Consider the following 13,718-nt stretch of genomic DNA (forward strand, 5'->3'; position numbering starts at 1 on the left):
CAGCACAGGTAACACACGACAACAGTGCTAAACAATAAAATAAAAATCCACTGAACAGGCTGTGGAGCAGCACAGGTAACACACGACAACAGTGCTAAACAATAAAATAAAAATCCACTGAACAGGCTGTGGAGCAGCACAGGTAACACACGACAACAGTGCTAAAAATAAAATAAAAATCCACTGAACAGGCTGTGGAGCAGCACAGGTAACGCACGACAACAGTGCTAAAAATAAAATAAAAATCCACTGAACAGGCTGTGGAGCAGCACAGGTAACACACGACAACAGTGCTAAAAATAAAATAAAAATCCACTGAACAGGCTGTGGAGCAGCACAGGTAACACACGACAACAGTGCTAAACAATAAAATAAAAATCCACTGGACAGGCTGTGGAGCAGCACAGGTAACACACGACAACAGTGCTAAACAATAAAATAAAAATCCACTGAACAGGCTGTGGAGCAGCACAGGTAACACACGACAACAGTGCTAAAAATAAAATAAAAATCCACTGAACAGGCTGTGGAGCAGCACAGGTAACGCACGACAACAGTGCTAAAAATAAAATAAAAATCCACTGGACAGGCTGTGGAGCAGCACAGGTAACACACGACAACAGTGCTAAAAATAAAATAAAAATCCACTGACAGGCTGTGGAGCAGCACAGGTAACACACGACAACAGTGCTAAAAATAAAATAAAAATCCACTGGACAGGCTGTGGAGCAGCACAGGTAACGCACGACAACAGTGCTAAAAAATAAAATAAAAATAAAAACGAAAGCGTTAGCAAGCTAGTTAGCTTGCCAACGCTGATGAAGGTTAGCTGATAAAAGAGCTCCGTCGCGATGCTTCGACCGTTAGAGGTCTTCTTTAGGCGTTGGAGCACGGTGAAAAAGTAAAAAAAAGTAAAAAAAGTCTTGAAAAAGACTGTTAATTCAAAGAACTCAAACAGCTCAGTTCAAACAGCTAACAGATACAGCAGAACACCGCTGTGCTCCGGAACCAGAAAAAAGTCCACCCTCCACCACAATAAGGTCCTGTTTTTAAGTTATAAAATACATCTATCAACTGTTTCAGAAGACCATAACATGTCAGATTAACATAAAAAGGTAAATGTTACTCACAGACATATGCTCTTTTGGGGTTTTAGGGGAAAAATTAAGATTAAGCGAAATGAAACACTGAATCAACAAAGCACCAGATCGAAGCAGTGATTCATAGATCGAAGCACTGCTTCGATCTACGAATCACTGCTTTGATTGGTTCAAGGTTCCCAGGTGTGATCTAAGGTATACATGATTTAGACCTGGTTTGACTACGCATTAGAAATTTGGTGTCTGCGTTAATAAAAAAGAACATAACAGTGTGTGTGTGTGTGTGTGTGTGTGGGGGGGGGGGGGGGGGGGGCGGTGTCTTCAATATGGCTAGTACCTAGGGCCCAGAATTTGGTGCTACGCCCCTGGACAACAGCATTAACATCACAGCATAAAACTCTTTGTATATTGTGCCTAAAACTCTGGTGAATATAATCTCTGGGTTTATAGACGTATTGTGTTTGTTTTATGTTAACATGCGAGAAGCTCAGGTTGTTATTTTCAGTAGGATTTGCTGTGAGCCGCGATCGCTTCCTGTTTTGTCGTTTGGGGGGAAAGTGAAGTTTGCTCTTTAACCTTCTGATTATTGTCCTTTACAGCACTGTTTGTTCCAGAGTAATATATATAAAATGTCTGAAATTCGGTTTGCATTTATTAAATTCCACAGAGATTAAATGTAGCAAACACGGCATATTTGGAATATTTGTTTTAGCAAGTTGTCAGGGTCTCATGCAGCAGTCTCTTATTAAGATGATGAAAAGCATAAAAAATTACATTTTGATCATATAATGTTCATTTGCAATTGTCGTCATGTGGATTCTCTATGTTGTTCTCTGGCGTGCAAAGGATTATGGGATATCTCAATAGGGCAAATACAGAGAATGACCACATACACAAAAGAATAATACTTAAAGAAATCAATGGCAACAGCTTAATACATACAAAACCTGAAACCCCAAGAGCCATTAGACAACATGAAAACCCACAAATATAACCAAACAAAAACCATGGCCAAATGGGCCACTGGGTGGAACCCCAACATAAAACTTATGATTTTGTTGCTGGTGCACAGGACAGTTTCCGGAACAGATACCACATCCATCTCTGGATGGAGCCGCACCTCAAATAGAGAGAAAAAAATAGAATCAGGCATCAGAAAGACAACAAATACAGTATAATTTGTCAGCGTTAAACAACAAGAAAAACAGGAAATACTAAGGTCAGTGCCGGCCACAAGCCCTAAGCAGACAGGGTCTGTTAGTGGGTAAGCAGCTGCTTAAAAAAGCTTTAAAAGCTGCTTTAAAAGGGTAAAAAGCATAGTAACATACTATGCCAGTATGCTAGCCATACGAAAGGGAAAATAAGTGCGTCTTAAGTCTGGACTTGAAAGTCTCTACAGAATCTGACTGTTTATTGATGCAGGAAGATCATTCCACAGAACAGGGGCACGATAAGAGAAAGCTCTGTGACCCGCAGACGTTTTATTCACCCTACGCCGGTACGTAGGGTTTAATTAGGTCAGCTAAGTAGGGTGGTAGAGGCACCCTACCTTGAAAGTCTCTGCAGAATCTGACTGTTTTACTGACACAGGGATACTAAGTAGTCCTGCATCTTGAGAACGCAAAGCCCGGGCCGGTATACGTAAGGTATAATTAGATCAGCTATGTAGGGAGGTGCCAGTCTGTGAACAATTTTCTAGACTAGTAGCAGAACCTTAAAATCTGATCTCACAGGGACAGGAAGCCAGTGAAGGGACGTCAGAATGTCAAAAGTCTGGCAGTAACAATTTGAACCAATTGGAGACCCCTAATGCAGTAAACCAGTAAACCAGAAAATAGAACATTGCAGTAGTCCAATCAAGAAGAGATAAAAGCATGAATCAAGGTCTCAGCATCAGCCATAGACAGGATGGGACGAATCTTCACTATATTTTGCAGGTGGAAGAAATCCGTCCTCGTAATATCTCTAATGTGGAGGTCAAAGGACAATGTAGGATCAAAAATTACTCACTTTGTCAGTGTGATGTATGACACATGAGCCTAGGCTAAGCGTTAACTGGTCAAATTGATGCCGATGTTTCACTGGACCAAGAACCATCATTTTCAGTCTTATCAGTTTAAAAGTAGGACGTAGGAACCACGCCCCCCATGGCACAGTCACCTTGGTTCAATGGCTACTTGCATGACCTCAGGCAGAAGGCTAGAGTTTTGGAATGGAAATGGCATAGTTCCAAATTAGAGGTGTTCGACACTGTGGCAACACTTATTCATAAACCACCACCTGTAGTACACCTGTAGTAGTGTAGATCATTTCAGTCTCTACAGAGTTTAAAAGTAGGAAGTTTCTAGACATCAAGCTTCTCACTGATGCAAGGCAATCTTCTAAGGATTTTATGTGGATGAGATTACCAGCAGTTATCCTCTGTGGAATGATATTTCTAAAATCAGACTGCAGTGGGTCAAAAAGATTATTCTCAGTAAGAAAGTCCACGAGCTGCCGTGACCCCACCTTTTCCAGAATTTTAGAGCAAAATGATAGATTTGGTATCGGCCGATAGTATTGTGGGCTGCCTCCCCCTGCTGCTGCTGCTGTTTCTCTCTCTGTCTCCTCTGCACAGGTGGTGCGCCTCAAGCTGATCGACACACCTGATCCTCATCTCATCAGCACCTGCATATGAACCCCGGCTCTTCACTCCATCTTCGCCAGAAACTCAGCGTACCTTCCATGGTAACTGGCCTCTCTTTGCTGGTTGCTACGCATTGTTAATTCTGGTTAATTCTGAGCTCCCAAGCTTATAGAAGACCTTCTGTATTTTTCCTAGTTTCAGCTTGTTCCTACAGCTGCAGCTCATATTAGCTGTCTGGACTCAGCTAAGACAAACTGTTTTCTAATTGACTGTGATTTTTCTACCTTTTTGGAAATGACTCAGTTCAGTACTTACCCATCTGTGTCTCCTCCTTAGACCACGTTGACAGCTTGCAGGCGGCCACCTGGCTCCGGATCCACTTCAGCCAGGGTTGACTCCATCAGGACCTCCCTGGTTCCACCACTGAGTGGGCCGGTCTCCACTCGGCTAGGCTGCCTTCAGCACATTATCTCCCTTGTACATAACCCTCCCCTTGTAAATAAACCGCTGTTCTGATTTATTCTGCCTTATTTCTGCTCCCAGCTCTTGGGTTCACCTCTCGCTCCAGCTCGAACCATAACAGGAGTTTCTGGTCACGTCATGGACCCAGCAGGGGCAGACTGGATGCAGCAAGTGCTTACTATTCAGGGCAAGTACCTTGGGAAGCTCCAGCAAAGCTGTGGACTCCATCGCAGATCACGTGAGCTCGCTAAGAGATCATGTTAAACATTCCGATACTCGACTCACAGATCTGTCCACACAGCTCTCGCAGCTCTCAGCTATACACACACACCAACACCGCCACCTCTTCGTTCTCCATCGCTGTCTCCGCAGCACCACCCGAACCATTCATATGCCATCCAGACCGTTCTCCAGGTGTGTAGACATGTGCACCTCCTTTTTCATGCAATGCTCTTTTGTTTTCAGTCAGAGTCCCACTCATTACAGCTCCGATGAAAGTAAAGTTGCATATGTATGTAGTCAATTTGCTGTGGGGGGAGGCTCGCTCCTGGGTGACTGCTCTCTGGAGCAATGCCTCTCTGCTCCTTCATTCTCTAAGGAGTTCCGTTTAATTTTTGATCATCCTTCTCAGAGGAACGTCAATGGAGACTGGCGGCTGGAGAGTGTCTTTATTGTAGTGCTAAGGGGCATATCCTTAGCACATGCCCTGTTTGGCTAAAAGCCAACGCTCATCCATAGGGTCTGGGCTGTAGATGAGCCAAGCTAAATTCATGGGTGTAGGATTCAGTCACACTCAAATCCCGGCAACTCTTTGTTTTTGTAATGAGACTATCTCGGCCCCGGCTGTAATTGATATGGGAGCCAAGGGTGATTTAATTGATTTAGCATTAGCATTCAAGGCTAAAATACCTCTTGAATCTCCTCCTTCCCCACTGTCTGTGCATGCGTTAGATGGCACGCCACTTCCAGCCATTACTCACCGTGCAGTTCCGGTCACTTTTGTGGTGTCGGGGAATCACAGAGAGATCATTCAGTTTTAGGTTATCCCATCGTCATCTCTCTTGGTTTTAGGCCATCCTTGGGTCTCAAAACACAATCCTGGTATCGATTGGCAGTCTGGGGTTATTACTCAATGGAGCGAAACCTGCCTCAAGGGGTGTCTTAGTTCCTCGGTTCCCCCCAGCATGGTGGTCAAGGAGAAGATCCATGCACCTCCTGACTTGTCCTTAGTTCCCACAGAGTATCACGACCTTGGTGAGGTGTTCATCAAGGATCATGTACTCTCACTTCCTCCTCACCATCCTTATGACTGTGCTATTGACTTGCTTCCTGGTGCTCCTCTACCTTCTGGTAGGTTGTACAACCTCTCCTGCATGGAACGCGAGTCGATGGAGACCTACATCCGGGACTCCTTGGCAGCTGGGTTGATCTGGCCCTCTTTGTCTCCCCTTGGAGCAGGGTTCTTTTTTGTTGGTAAAGGACCATGGCTCCCTGGTTCCACGGCTGAGTGGGCCGGTCTCCACTTGGCTAGGCTGCCTTCAGCACATTATCTCCCTTGTACATAGCCCTCCCCTTGTAAATAAACCGGTGTTCTGATTTATTCTGCTTCATCTCTGCTCCCAGCTCTTGGGTTCAACTCTCACTCCAGCTCGAACCATAACAGATAGTTTTTCAATACACTATCAATCAATCAATCAATTTTTTTATATAGCGCCAAATCACAACAAACAGTTGCCCCAAGGCGCTTTATATTGTAAGGCAAGGCCATACAATAATTATGTAAAACCCCAACGGTCAAAATGACCCCCTGTGAGCAAGCACTTGGCTACAGTGGGAAGGAAAAACTCCCTTTTAACAGGAAGAAACCTCCAGCAGAACCAGGCTCAGGGAGGGGCAGTCTTCTGCTGGGACTGGTTGGGGCTGAGGGAGAGAACTAGGGTCAAGATTAGATTAAAGGAATCAAACCATTATGTTGAGAAGGTATGTCATAATTAAGAAATCATAAATCACATTCATGAGCAGCTATTACGACTTGGTGTCTTTATAATCATGACTTAATATGTCAGAATGATAAAAAACATAACAGGAAACAAGGTGGTGGATAATTCATTGTTTGAAGTTGGCAGATTCATCCTTTGATGCTGTTATATGTTAATTCAGATGTTGCTGTGAAGCTTTGTGAAGAACCTGAAGTGTTGCTCCACTTCGCGTGCTCGCTGTTGCGTCATCCTGAGGAGCAGCGGACACAAATGTTCCCTCCACCCTGTGTTCTTTCCAGGCTAAAGCCATCACAGTGTCTGTTCACGCTGAACTAAACGGACAGCGGAGTATCTACAGGCTTATCACTGGCATTCTATTACCCACAATTCCTCTGTTCTGCTCATCGCCCTCGCTCCTGATCCACATTTGGCATGGCTGGTTGGTCATTTTGCCAGGGGAGAATCAGAGGCGATTGTGCAGGCCCTAAGTATGTTGAAGTCCCTGGATGTTTCTGCACAGCAGAGAGCAAATAAAAACCACAGAAAGACACCAAAGATACAAACTAAATCAAACAATGAACTGATATTCATGGCTGTTTCTCCACATGGGTTAGAGTGTTAAACTAAATGAGAGAAGCAATGCAAAAAAATGTTAAATCGTACCAGTGTATCTGTCTGTACAGTTCATACAAGACAAAACCCACTTATTCAGTAAAAGGACTTGTTTCTGATAAAACATCTTAAATGTCTCATTCAGTGAAAGAGTCTTGAAAACATCTTGTTCTGAGTCACATGTTCGCGATGAAACTAGCTTTTATGACCCATTAAGATTTGCTGCTTGCTGCTAAAGGAAGTTTTACATCCTTTACAAGTAATGCAATCCCACACAAATGGTAAAAGACAAAAAAGAAACTAAACTGTCAGGGTGACAGAAAAACTGCCTGCTTCACTGGATTAAAAGCTACTGTGTGCCATTTTTGAAGAAGAGTCTAAATGCTATGTCCATTAAATATTAATGTGTTTTTAACATTTTCAATGTTATTTAATTTATTAACAGACTTTGACAGAAACATGCAAAAATAACTTTGCTCTTACAAACATTACAACATAAATATAACTTTTTGTTTATTATTCTTGCATTCAGTGCATCTTAAACCACCCAAAATTCACATAATCTACCCAGCACTAAAATGGTCTGAGCTAGAACCCTGCTTGTTTTCTAAAAAAATAAAATAAAGACATCTTTCTTGACCTCATATTTAACTGCTGACAGCACTTCTCACAGAAAGTCAGATTAGAGTAACACATTACTAAGAAACAGGTTAGTAATGTGTTAGTAATGTAATACTAACGTGTGTTACCAAGTAACATAAAATTTGTGCCAAATCAACATCCAGATCCACCTCAGATTTGCTGTGGTGACCCCGAGTGCAAACAGTCTGGACCTAGACTGTTTCTCTTCGATTGTTCTGTCTGAGTTATTTTCATTAGTTACTTCATCCAAACCATCAACATGTTTGTTAGACCCCATTCCTGCCAGGCTGCTCAAGGAAGTCCTACCATTATTTAATGCTTCAATCTTAAATATGATCAACTTATCTTTGTTAGTTGGCTATGTACCACAGGCTTTTAAGGTGGCAGTAATTAAACCATTACTTAAAAAGCCATCTCTTGACCCAGCTATTTTAGCTAATTATAGGCCAATCTCCAACCTTCCTTTTCTCTCAAAGATTCTTGAGAGGGTAGTTGTAAAACAGCTAACTGATCACCTGCAGAGGAATGGTCTATTTGAAGAGTTTCAGTCAGGTTTTAGAATTCATCATAGTACAGAAACAGCATTAGTGAAGGTTACAAATGATCTTCTTATGGCCTCGGACAGTGGACTCATCTCTGTGCTTGTTCTGTTGGACCTCAGTGCTGCTTTTGATACTGTTGACCATAAAATTTTATTACAGAGATTAGAGCATGTCATAGGTATTAAAGGCACTGCGCTGCGGTGGTTTGAATCATATTTGTCTAATAGATTACAGTTTGTTCATGTAAATGGGGAATCTTCTTCACAGACTAAAGTTAATTATGGAGTTCCACAAGGTTCTGTGCTAGGACCAATTTTATTCACTTTATACATGCTTCCCTTAGGCAGTATTATTAGACGGTATTGCTTAAATTTTCATTGTTACGCAGATGATACCCAGCTTTATCTATCCATGAAGCCAGAGGACACACACCAATTAGCTAAACTGCAGGATTGTCTTACAGACATAAAGACATGGATGACCTCTAATTTCCTGCTTTTAAACTCAGATAAAACTGAAGTTATTGTACTTGGCCCCACAAATCTTAGAAGCATGGTGTCTAACCAGATCTTTACTCTGGATGGCATTTCCCTGACCTCTAGTAATACTGTGAGAAATCTTGGAGTCATTTTTGATCAGGATATGTCATTCAAAGCGCATATTAAACAAATATGTAGGACTGCTTTTTTGCATTTACGCAATATCTCTAAAATCAGAAAGGTCTTGTCTCAGAGTGATGCTGAAAAACTAATTCATGCATTTATTTCCTCTAGGCTGGACTATTGTAATTCTTTATTATCAGGTTGTCCTAAAAGTTCCCTAAAAAGCCTTCAGTTAATTCAAAATGCTGCAGCTAGAGTACTGACGGGGACTAGCAGGAGAGAGCATATCTCACCCGTGTTGGCCTCTCTTCATTGGCTTCCTGTTAATTCTAGAATAGAATTTAAAATTCTTCTTCTTACTTATAAGGTTTTGAATAATCAGGTCCCATCTTATCTCAGGGACCTCGTAGTACCATATCACCCTAATAGAGCGCTTCGCTCTCAGACTGCAGGCTTACTTGTAGTTCCTAGGGTTTGTAAGAGTAGAATGGGAGGCAGAGCCTTCAGCTTTCAGGCTCCTCTCCTGTGGAACCAGCTCCCAATTCAGATCAGGGAGACAGATACCCTCTCTACTTTTAAGATTAGGCTTAAAACTTTCCTTTTCGCTAAGGCTTATAGTTAGGGCTGGATCGGGTGACCCTGGACTATCCCTTTGTTATGCTGCTTTAGACGTAGACTGTGGGGGGGTTCCCATGATGCACTGTTTCTTTCTCTTTTTGCTCTGTATGCATCACTCCGCATTTAATCATTAGTGATCGATCTCTGCCCCCCTCCACAGCATGTCTTTTTCCTGGTTCTTTCCCTCAGCCCCAACCAGTCTCAGCAGAAGACTGCCCCTCCCTGAGCCTGGTTCTGCTGGAGGTTTCTTCCTGTTAAGAGGGAGTTTTTCCTTCCCACTGTTGCCAAGTGCTTGCTCACAGGGGGTCGTTTTGACCGTTGGGGTGTTTCATGATTGTTGTATGGCCTTGCCTTACAATATAAAGCGCCTTGGGGCAACTGTTTGTTGTGATTTGGCGCTATATAAAAAAAAAGTTGATTGATTGATTGGAGATACTGGAAAGAGAACCGTGAGATCTGACCCACTGTGGAGATTTGTGCTCATGTCAGTGGATCCACCTGCTCTGGTTGCTCATCCAGAACAAAAGAGGGATCATCTCCTTCATCATCAGAATCCTCACTGTCTGACGACACGCTGTGCGCTCCGTCTTAGTCCAATTAAAAAAAAAACAGAAGTACTTGCTCAACATTCATAAGACAGCTCATTTTTACAAAAAAAAAAAAAAAACACCACCACACTAACCACACACACTAAATACTCCACCAAAATTATACACACTCCAAACATGCCAAATTTTTGTCAGATCTCTTAAATACCAAAACTCTAATCGCTGTCTGTACACCCGACATGCGTGCGTACTTAGTGTTTTTCACGTGTCATTGCGTTTGTAGATTTGCTTGCAGCTGCATATGTTTGCTTTTAATGTATTCGTTCTGTCATGTTGCTGCACTCCTGCCTTAGTTTTTTTTTGCATTGCAGAAATGCGTTCCGTTCTCAAAATGGTAAAGCAAACAGCACTCAGGTTTCCAGATGTACATCGGGACACACTGCTTCCTTGTCAGGGCTGGAAACATCACATCGCAAAGTTCAGAGTCCGTCTGTGTCACCCCCCCCCACCCCAAAAAAGTAGAAAATATTGACTTTTAAAGTCACAAGCAAACTTAAAACTTCCCGTCTCTTGTTTCAGCATTGAGAGCAAGACAAAGAGAGAGAGGGAGAGAGAGAGAGAGAGAGAGAGAGAGAGAGAGCGCGCGCTGTCTCTCTGCCTTTTTTTAAAAACCCTGCTGTTTCTGATCACACACAGGTGTTGTGTACGTGGATCACACACACACACGCCCTTCACCTTTTCTCCAGCTGATTCACTCTGGATGAATGCATTCAGAGTGTTGATGTGTTGTAGCGCATGCACATGTACACGAGCACACAAAAGGACTGTCTCATACATGATTCAGTGACTGAAATGAAAAGAAAAGAATACTGCCATTTGCGATCACACTGGGTTTTCTGTTTTGTCCAAACTCTGTGGATCAAAGCTGTTCACATGCGAATGCCTGGTTTGCACAAACCGAGGCGTAGTTTGCTCAGAGAGATCACCGCAGACAACATGAAATATTATTACATTTTGTCGGCCCTCACCAGCTCCATGGCAATGAGCTGAAATTTTTTTCCACACTTGATGCTCAAAATCTCACTTATGTAAACTGCTGCCTGGTTTGTTGTGTGGGCCGCTGAAGAGGAGGTACTGCTGGCCCACCACCACCAGAGGGCGCCCTGCTTGGAGTGCGGGCTCCAAGCATGAGAGGGCGCCAGACCCAGAAGAAGTGACAGCTGTCACTCATCCTCTGCACCAGCTGTCACTCATTCATCATCACCACCATAAAAGCCGGACTGCAACTCCACCTCCCCGCCGAGAAATCGACTACCATTACCAAGGTAATTCTTCTCTGCTATAATTATTCAGTGTATCTAAACTGTGATCTGTGTGCAGCCGCGTACCTGTAAAGTCTGTGGAAGACTGGATTGGCGGATAGTGAGAGGACGACAGTCTTCGTCTCTCACTCCATCCAGAAAGAAGACAACAGGAGCTGCACGAGTGATAACCTAGTTTGGAGGTGGAGGTGCTCCCTCCTAACTGTGTTTGGACTGAGAATCACTGAGTGTGCGGACTCACACTCACTCATCATATTTCTGCTTTCTGCCAGCAGTACCAGGGTCGACAGCTGAAGACAGAGGCCACCTGGGGACTCGGGACTTGGCGGCTCCGGTGTTCTTCAGACCGTTGGTGGTGGAAGCCATGTGGGACGCGGCTTCTCTCTCGTTGGGGGCCTTCTATCTTCGAGCCTGCCCACACGTCACCTGGTGTTAAATTGACTTTGCAAATTACTTTACGTTTCGTTGTGTATTATCACAACATTAAATTGTTACCTTTTTGGCTTATTCATTGTCCGCTCATTTGCGCCCCCTGTTGTGGGTCTGTGCTACGACACCTTCCCAACAGGATTTCTCGGCCATCGTCATGGATTCCGAGGGACGTCAACCCGAGCTTGAACGGCCAATGGAAGAGCCAGGAGCGCAGGCGTCAGCGGGAGGCGTGTTGAGTGAGCTGCAGCAGATCTTAACCGCCTTCACGGCTCGGTTAGATTTAGTGACCGAGCAGAATGTCCTCCTTAATCGGAGGGTGGAGGCTCTCACTGCCAGGGTGGAAGCGCGCGATCAGGGCGCTGCTGCAGCCACTCCTCTGGCTGGTCCTGGGCCTGTATCAGACGTTCCACTGGTCATTCAACGAACCCCCCCACCGTCCCCTGAAGCATACATAAGCCCTCCGGAACCGTACGGGGGCTGTGTCGAGACGTGCGCAGACTTTCTCATGCAGTGTTCGCTCGTCTTTTCACAGTGCCCTGTCATGTACGCATCAGACGCTAGCCGGGTGGCTTATGTTATTAATCTGCTTCGAGGAGAGGCACGCGCCTGGGCTACAGCGCTTTGGGAGCAGAATTCACGGCTCCTAACGTCTTATACTGGGTTTGTACGGGAGTTCAAACAAGTGTTTGATCATCCCAATAGAGGCGAGACCGCTTCGAACGTGCTGCTGTCGATGAGACAGGGGCGCCGTAGCGCAGCCGAGTATGCAGTCGACTTCCGCATCGCGGCAGCGAGGTCCGGCTGGAATAACGTTGCGCTCCGCGCCGCCTTTGTAAATGGACTGTCCCCGGTCCTTAAGGAGCACCTACTGGCTAAGGAGGAACCACGGGATTTTGACGGGCTTGTCGATTTAGTTATACGCTTAGACAACCGTTTAAACAAGCATCGTCGGGAGCAGGCTGGGGGGCGTGACCAGGCACGAGCCGTCCCTCCCCCTTCCGGTTCCGACAAGGTGACGTTGTCCCCATGCTTCACTGCCAGAGAGCTCCGTGTGGCTACAGCTCCCCCTGCTGAGGAGGCTATGGACACGAGCAGGGCCAAAGTAAAAACAAATATCAGACAAAGGAGGCTGGCCCGCGGGGAGTGTTTTGTCTGTGGCTCTTGCGAGCACATGCAGAAGGACTGCCCTAAACGGTCAAACTACAACGCCCGTCCTTAGAAACTGGGCTAAGGGTGGGCCATAACACACACGCGGGAAAACCCCGCAAATCTGCACGAATCCCAGTAACAATCCTTTGTGGGGATTTAACCCTTCACGCCCCAGCACTGGTAGACACGGGGTCTGAAGGGAATCTGCTGGACAGCAGATGGGTAAAGGAAGTAGGGCTCCCTCTGGTGGCTCTGCCGGCACCATTGCAGGTGCGAGCACTAGATGGCACCCTGCTTCCATTAATCACACATCAGACACAACCAGTGACTTTAGTTGTGTCTGGGAATCACAGGGAGGAGATAGTGTTCCATGTAACACCATCTACCTCCCGAGTGATTTTGGGCTTTCCATGGATGGTGAAGCACAATCCCCGGATAGATTGGCCGTCCGGGGTTGTCACGCAGTGGAGCGAAACCTGCCACCGGGAGTGTTTAGGATCCTCGGTTCCTCCCGGCACTACGGCTAATGAGGAGGTCAAAGTCCCCCCCAATCTATCGGCGGTGCCAAAGGAGTACCATGATCTTGCTGACGTTTTCAGCAAAGATCTGGCGCTCACTCTTCACCCGCACTGACCGTATGATTGTGCCATCGATTTGGTCCCGGGCGCTGAGTACCCGTCCAGTAGGTTGTACAACCTCTCACGTCCGGAACGCGAATCAATGGAGACCTACATCCGGGACTCCTTAGCTGCCGGGCTGATCCGGAACTCCACCTCCCCGATGGGTGCTGGTTTCTTTTTGTGGGTAAAAAAGACGGCGGACTCCGTCCATGCATTGATTACAGAGGGCTGAACGAGATCACGGTTCGAAACCGATACCCGTTACCTCTGTTGGATTCAGTGTTCACGCCCCTGCATGGAGCCCAAATTTTCACTAAATTGGATCTTAGAAACGCGTACCACCTGGTTCGGATCCGGAAGGGAGACGAATGGAAGACGGCATTCAACACCCCGTTAGGTCATTTTGAGTACCTGGTCATGCCGTTCGGCCTCACTAACGCCCCCGCGACGTTCCAAGCTTTGGT

Source organism: Thalassophryne amazonica, chromosome 2 (genome assembly GCF_902500255.1).
Source record: "Thalassophryne amazonica chromosome 2, fThaAma1.1, whole genome shotgun sequence".
Classification (NCBI taxonomy): Eukaryota; Metazoa; Chordata; class Actinopteri; order Batrachoidiformes; family Batrachoididae; genus Thalassophryne; species Thalassophryne amazonica.